The 7,665-nt window shown below is 34.4% G+C and overlaps 1 long non-coding RNA gene across 1 annotated transcript in view; it reads left to right on the top strand.

Annotated features, from left to right (window-relative positions):
- Positions 1 to 4,223: 4,223 nt before the first annotated feature.
- Positions 4,224 to 7,665, top strand: part of LOC130051902 (uncharacterized) — a 6,792-nt gene continuing 3,350 nt past the window's right edge. Inside the window, exon 1 of the long non-coding RNA XR_008800163.1 lies at positions 4,224 to 4,536. This is a non-coding gene — a long non-coding RNA (uncharacterized LOC130051902). The remainder of the gene's footprint in view (positions 4,537 to 7,665) is intronic.

Below are 7,665 nucleotides of genomic sequence, written 5' to 3'. Positions count from 1 at the left end.
AGAAATATATTTTGATAGGTCCTAAATGGGCTTCCGTAGAAATACAACTGGTACAAAAAAAATTCCATCAAGAACATGCATACATTTTCAAAATGGGTTTCCTGCAAACTGAAATTGATGTGCTCAATATCAGATCTAGCATCATGTATTAGAAGGCTTCATAAGTTACAATAATTCACAGTAGTAACTAAAGTGGTAATAATGCAAACCAAGAGGTTCGTGGGTCTTGAAGACCGCCTGAGTCAGCTAATATGTAAAAGTTAAATATAATATGAATAGAATTATTTAATATTATTTTCGTTATGGATATTGATTTTCAATGCAAAGTGCTGTGTAAGCATTCTAGTGTCTATGTGTCACGTGGTATGATCAGATAAATAGGAATGCGTGTTCGAATAGGTAACTCTACAGCTCGGTTAGAACGTGAGTCGGGTATAGCAGGTATTATGGAAGCCAGTTAATTTTAATATGATATGTTTGCTGTTGGTGTATTTATAAGGCGGTTGGGATTGGTTTGCGTTTAATAAAAACGTTATAACGAGCAGCATTCCAAACATGGTGTTTTTATGTTTTTCATATTTATACACATAAATTCAGAGTATAATTAATTTATATTCGGACGAAGAAAGTGAGGGAGAATATAATTTACATTATATGTAGCTTAGATATGCAACCAGGAAAATTAGTATCGATTTCATAGCCTTTTGCTGTGGTAATACTTTTAACTAGTGCTCAGGTTACATATAATGTACCAATAAAGCATGTGGGCCACTTGTTAAATTAATGATTGTAAATAGCAATTTAGTAACTTGAAATAACAAATTGATAATCTGTTATAACAAATTAGCAATTTGAAATAACAAATTAATAATTTGTATAATTGACTGATAATTTGTTAAAACAAATTAGTAATTTGTTATGACAGATTAGTAATTTGTTATAACAGATTAGTAATTTGTTATAAAAAATTAATAATTTGTTATAACAAACTAAGAAAAGATACTGCTGCGGCCCTAATATGCTTCCGTAGTATTGTCCTCTTCCCGCCATGCATGCTCATCGCGCACTTATCGATAGTTGGTGAGAGCGGATGAAGAGAATGTGTCTGATCAGAGCACCTCAACTATGATCATTGGCGATTTTCACGATTTGGATGTACAGTTTTTATTCAATGATGACCATGAGGATTTTCTCACAAGCATGTGATGATCACACATTTCGTGAAATTAAACTGACATGGGAGATGATAAATGGATATTGACACGGCCGCGAGCCCAGATCTCGTGAATTCTAATTTGAACTTTATACCCCCATTACACTAGGCCACGTTCGCACTACGACCATGTAAAAATTGATGATCGTAGTGCGATCGGGTTCGTCGTAGTAAGGTCTTTATGGTCGTGGAGCAACTTTGAACATGCTCAAAACAAACGTAGTGTGGTCGTGGTCAAATTTGATCGTAGTGGAAGCGTAGTAAGGACGTACTAAGGTCGTATTTAGATCGGCATGGTCGTAGTAGCATCGTAATGGGATCGTGATGCAGAAGAAAATGACTGCACTGCGATTCCACTACGCTCTCTATACGACCATCCCGTTTGCACTACGTTTTCTTCACGCTTCCGCTACGATCACGGCACGTCCATACTATGTTGTTGAAGACTGTAGTACGTTTCTACCAAGATCATCCCGTCCTTAATATGTCCTCACTACGATTTCACTGCGCGCAAGCCACGGCCGAATCACATTCTGTTCTCCCCCACACACTGGTATAAAAACTGAACAAAGGTTGCATATGACCATTGCTTCTTTGGAATCATGGAAAGGCCAGACCAAGAAATATTGATGGAGATGTTGATGCATATTCAGTATATGGCACTTAACGACCAAGCTGCTATATTGTTACTTAGGCGAAGGAGGAGGAGAATCGTAAGGCAGCGTAGATCTTGCTGGGTACGACCTTGGCTTTCTGTTGAAAAAAGACTTCTGTTTGGCCATTATGATCAACTGATGAATGAATTGAGGATGGAGGATCAACAGTCCTGAAGGTTCTGAGCTGTATTTATACTGAATCTGGATCTGATTCAGCTGCTGCAAAGTGTGGCGACAGCGGCGCGGACACGTGGTAGAACCGTAGTAAGATCGTGATAGAATCGTAGTACCAGGGGTAAGATCGTGGTACAATCGTGGCAGAACTGTAGGGAACTCGTGTTGCAGTCGTGGGAGTCGTGGTGAGAGCGTAGTTAGAACGTGATGGACGTAGTGGGAGCGTAGTAAGAACTTGATGAACGTTGTTAGAACGTGGTGAAATCGTAACAAGGCCGTAGTTTAATCGTAGTGGAGTCGTGAAAAGAGCGTAGTGAGGACGCAGTAACATCGTGAAGACAGACAAAATTACAAATTCATGCCGTTCGCACTACGATCTCACCACAATCTAAAAAAAATTATAGAACATAGTGAGGTCGTGTTAGTCGTGATGTAGTGTGACAGGGCCATTACCATGTGTTGAAATTGTCAGGTGCTGTTCAATACTTTATTTACACAGCAGTTTTTAAAAAAAAATATGCAAATGATGGTTCCGCCCACTGGTGTATCTCCAGTTATTGTACACTTTTCATAAAAGGAAAAACACCACAGCCATGATACCAACACTAGTAAAACAAGCACTTTCATTTTGATCATCAAACGTTTTTAAATCAGAACGCGACCCGCAAAGCGATGTCAAGAAGTTTAAGGCTGTCAATCAACGTAAAGGCTCGGGTACGATGGAATAAATGACAGAATATAACAAATAAAACGGATGGCATGGAATTTATTTGAAAGACATAAGTAGAACTACATTAGCCTGATTAGATTCCTTCAATAAAGTTGGTTTATACCACGTGAATCGGTCTCGAAGGAGGTAGCCCCCTGTTTGTTTACATGTTTTGTTGCACAACTTTACATATATTAGCATCTCACAAGTGGTCATCTCAAAAGCTTACAAAAGGTAGAAACTAACTATTCCGAACGACTTATGAGGGTGATCGATGGGGAAATAACATATTTTGGATAAATTTTTGGTTCTGTATAAAAATAATTTCATTCTAAAGGGGGTATGTACAAAAGATCTATACAAGCTATCCACACTCCAGGCGCCTGTGGCTTTACTTGTGTTGTCAATTTTTGAAAACTTTTTCTATTTATTGCCGGATTTGCTGTAAAATTATATATATTGTATATTGTTTGAAAAGTTGCAGAGTCCGCCCACTTTATCGGTTGGCCTTATAACATCAATCACAACGCATCCCTAGCGGTAGATGGTTTCACGAACTGCCCAGCAGGTATATCTGGAAAGAGATCAGCTATTACCTATGGGAGGAATCCTGCCCTCACAATCAGTCTGAAAAATGGAGGCATAAATATAAAGAAGGTGCTATTATACACCAGGCAGTATTGTTGTGGTAAGATATATCAGGAGTTTGTTGATTGCAAAAATCATCTTATGAAGTCTTTATTCATGTATACCCTCATATAGTGAATAGCCTAAATAGCAATTTAAAAGATTCTGATTTTTGTGCTGTGGTAGCCATAAGAAATGAACGTCTGCATGTTGATTATTTACGGGTGGTTGGGTGGAGCGGACAATGCATGGGGTCATATCCTAAACGTATTATATATCGATCTCTCGGGTCAACCAATAATTGGGCACACAGAAATGTAATTGCATCAATTATTCTTATCATAACTGGCTAATATTATATAGTACAATTTGCATAATTCGATATTTCTCTCTCTCTCTCTCTCTCTCTCTCTCTTGATCTCTTGAGTCAGCATTTCGCAAATTCTATGGTCGTTATTACACATTTATTGCATGATAGTGAGGGAGATATGAAGATTTATTCACCCAAGAAAAATCATATTCCCCTCGGGCGTTGCCCTCGGGGAATATGATTTTTCTTGGGTGAATTAATCTTCACATCTCTCGAACATTCATGCAATGAATTGTTTATTATACCGAAACAAAGCAAGACTACAAATGTGCATTTGAAATTGGAGTCCGCTCATCTATACATTGCATGTAGCTGAGATCGCCCTAATGGTAACACCGTTAACGTATTACGGTATACATGTAAGGTACAAACAACGAAATACAGTGATATAATAACCAGTTTTTGTATTTCCATTCTCCTTGAATGCTGATTTACTTGCTTGTTTTTTGTTGGTTTTTTTTTTTTTTTTTTTTGGTATCAACCAGGCGATTTAAGCAATTAATTCTATAGATATATTTTACATAAACTATGACAAAAATGTTATTATATTCGAAATAAAAACAAATCGCGTAAATTTTACGACTTTAATTACTTTTCGGCAATGTAAACATAGTGAGACTTTTGAAACATTGAAATGCGGGGGAAACGCGGATTTCAGTCAGCTAAAGCGATCCAGCGTTACATCAAGGTTTTTTGACCCACAGAAGACGATGGAAAGCTGCCTCACCAAGACACCAGACGCCGGATCATCTATATTTGCAATCGCAGACGCAAGTCATGTGTTCAGGTTTGTCAATCACTGTTAACAGGTTAATAAATTAATGCCGAGTACGCACGTACGTCAAATAAGAAGAAAACAAAATTGTTCAAGTGCAAATCTTCCCAAAAATTCCATGAAAATCGATGCTTGAAAACAATATTGAAATAGGGTATGAATTCACCGGCGCTTATTAAATTGTCAATGTCAGCTGATTGTTCATAGACTTTGAAGATCTAGATCAACCTAAATTATATAGCCAAACATACAAAGTGTATGATACAAGCATCTGAGTATGAATATATGTTAAAGTATTTGTCAAGTTTTAATATACATCTCTATAAATTTAAATATCTGTTGGAGGAGGGGTCATATAAAGCTAGGATATACACAATAGATCAGTGGTGGATCTTTGGTTTTACATAAATTGATGAGTAAGATTTTTTCTTCCTTTAATAGTTGATGTTTGCAGTACAGAAAACAGAGACAGAACACTATAAAAATCTACCACCACATACAAATTATACAAACCCAGTGACATGCTTTGATTTATTTTCACTTTGTGCAATATATACAGCATAATGCCATAAATGGGTCAACTTTTATTTATTTTGCTATATAATTGATTTTGAAATCATTTTCATCCACTTATTAAGATTCAATTCATAGTAACCTTTACACTATTAACAGCACAAATATCTCCAGTATCTTGTTTCAGTGTCTTATTTTTTCCCCGGAACATTGCAGCCATACACATATTATATGATTGTGTTCCACTCTTACAAAGGAATATAAGGAAATGGAATGATAAATTTCATTAATCATGCATGTTTTCTGCATCTAATGTTGCTAAAAGTTTTTGAAATCATGAATAGAATTTATGTCCAGATCAAATGTTTTTTGATAAATGTTTTAGATTTCATAAAAATGAGTTTAGAATTATGATTTAAACAAAGGTTATTTTTCAATGAGTTATAGGCCTAGCGTAAGATGTGAAAGTTGACTCATTCATGACAGTATGCTGCAATTCTATGCCAGCATGAATGTGTTGAACAACAAAAAGAATATGAATTGTCACTCAGCTTCCTTAGGCCCCAATATTAACACTTCATGTAAATAACCGAGGTTCATTGATGTATCAGTATTGTTTTTCAGTTCAGTAATTCAAATACCCCACTCCCCTCCCCCCGAGTAACAAAAAAAGTAATTCTATTACAAAGGAATAGTAATACACTAATTGATAGCTGATTACAATAAAATCGTAAGGTAACCATGGCCTTTTTCGATCATGCAGGAAGATGGATGCTAGGTATTTTCTGCCAATTAAGTTTAAATTCAGCCCAACAATTTCAACACTATGACACTACTATTATACATGTACAGCACTAAATATTTTTTTTAACAACACGCTTCATTAAAGAAATTTATTTAACATTATTAGTTTTCTATTCACCTAATGTATTATCTAGTTTCTTCAGACCAAAGTGTCCACTATTATATGTCAGCTAGACCATGTAGACAGATTCAATGATGAAATCTAGTTGTATTCACCTTTTTTGTGTTACACATACCATGTGAGAGTAAAATATAATTGTTCTATATCTATTTCATGTAAACAATATTTGGGAATTGTCAAGCTAGCTGGATAATTGTGCTTGTTTTTAAAATATATATGCAAATTAAAGATCGCCCAAGTCCTATAATGAAAAAATGACAAGCATGGTATTATGATAAATATGTACGTTTTTGTTATATGCATAATTTTGCAAGGAACTCTAGTTTTTTTTTAAATGCATACATACCTACATGTATATACTGCCCACCATGAATAAGTATACATTCACCAAAATAAGTTACTTGTGCATAAAAAAGAAACATGGGTTACATCATAGATACAGATATTTTGATGCAAATACATAACTCTTGCAAATAAATATATAATGGTAGGCTTTTAACTTTTCATATCCTTCTGGTCTTTTTATTAAAATACTTGATTTTCTGAATTCTCTAAATAAGAGATATTATGTAAAATTTAAATTGAAACTATTTCGAACTATTTACTAATACATATTATTTTGTATTTGATGTGAATATAGTAACTTTTATAAGACCCTTTGATTTTTCAACTGTAATAAATCAATATCACAATTTAACAGACTATATCAAAATATTGAAAGTCCATTATTGTTTCACATATATTGAATTTGTACCCTTAACTAATTATTTTATTGAGCTTAATTGAAAGTTATATCCAGTGAATTAATTTGGCTCTTTTTCATTATATCATATACTATTGGCTATCATTAAGGTACAATGTATCTAGGTTTATATAATTGCACCTGTCAATAAGTTAGTCCTAATACTAAATGCAGTTTGGGCAAGACACACATCAAATATTTGATGCAAGTGTACCTCTAAGTTTTGAGAGGAATTCTTAAATCGTTTAACATGTTAAGGGGCGATGGCGAAATCAAAAGTTCAATGTCTGACAAAAAACTAAATTCACATCAAAATTGGTACCGTATACGTTTTACATAGTTTTCACGAAATCACACCCCACTCCCCTTAAATCTAAATATTGTGAATGTTGAAACTAATCGATTAACAAGTAAAAACATGCGAGTATAAATAATACTGTTATACTTTTACTTCTGTTTATTCACAAATTAAAGTGTACATTTAAAATATTTAATGGTCATTACCGGTAAAATGTAATATATCATTATGTGGTTTTTAACAGCCACTTGTCTTTTTTCCACTAAAGTGAAATCGATGTTGGATGACAAAAACTTATTTGAGTTTTTACTCCCCCTGAGGCCCCCTAACTATTTGAATTTAATTTGTTTTCCTGACATTGGTCTTTTGATTTCGCCCCTAAACATGATGGACACTCAACAACCATGGATCAAATTCTGTATGTTGACTCTGCCATTGACCCAATAACCAGAAAACTTACTACAAAATTTATACTTAGTAATAAGTTTTTATACAGGACCCTGCATACAAAATAACCTCTAAAGTAATAATCTTGAATACTTATGATATTCATTGTAAAATTTAATATTGTTTATTTATTCTATTAATATATGTCATAGGGGCACATACTTCATTACAATTTTATGTCTTATTTTAAGTTATACATACACAACTACATGTATA

The sequence above is a fragment of the Ostrea edulis genome, chromosome 2 (genome assembly GCF_947568905.1).
Source record: "Ostrea edulis chromosome 2, xbOstEdul1.1, whole genome shotgun sequence".
NCBI classification, from domain to species: domain Eukaryota; kingdom Metazoa; phylum Mollusca; class Bivalvia; order Ostreida; family Ostreidae; genus Ostrea; species Ostrea edulis.
The sequence above is the reverse complement of the archived record's forward strand: the minus strand, read 5'-3'. Positions and strand labels throughout refer to the sequence as shown.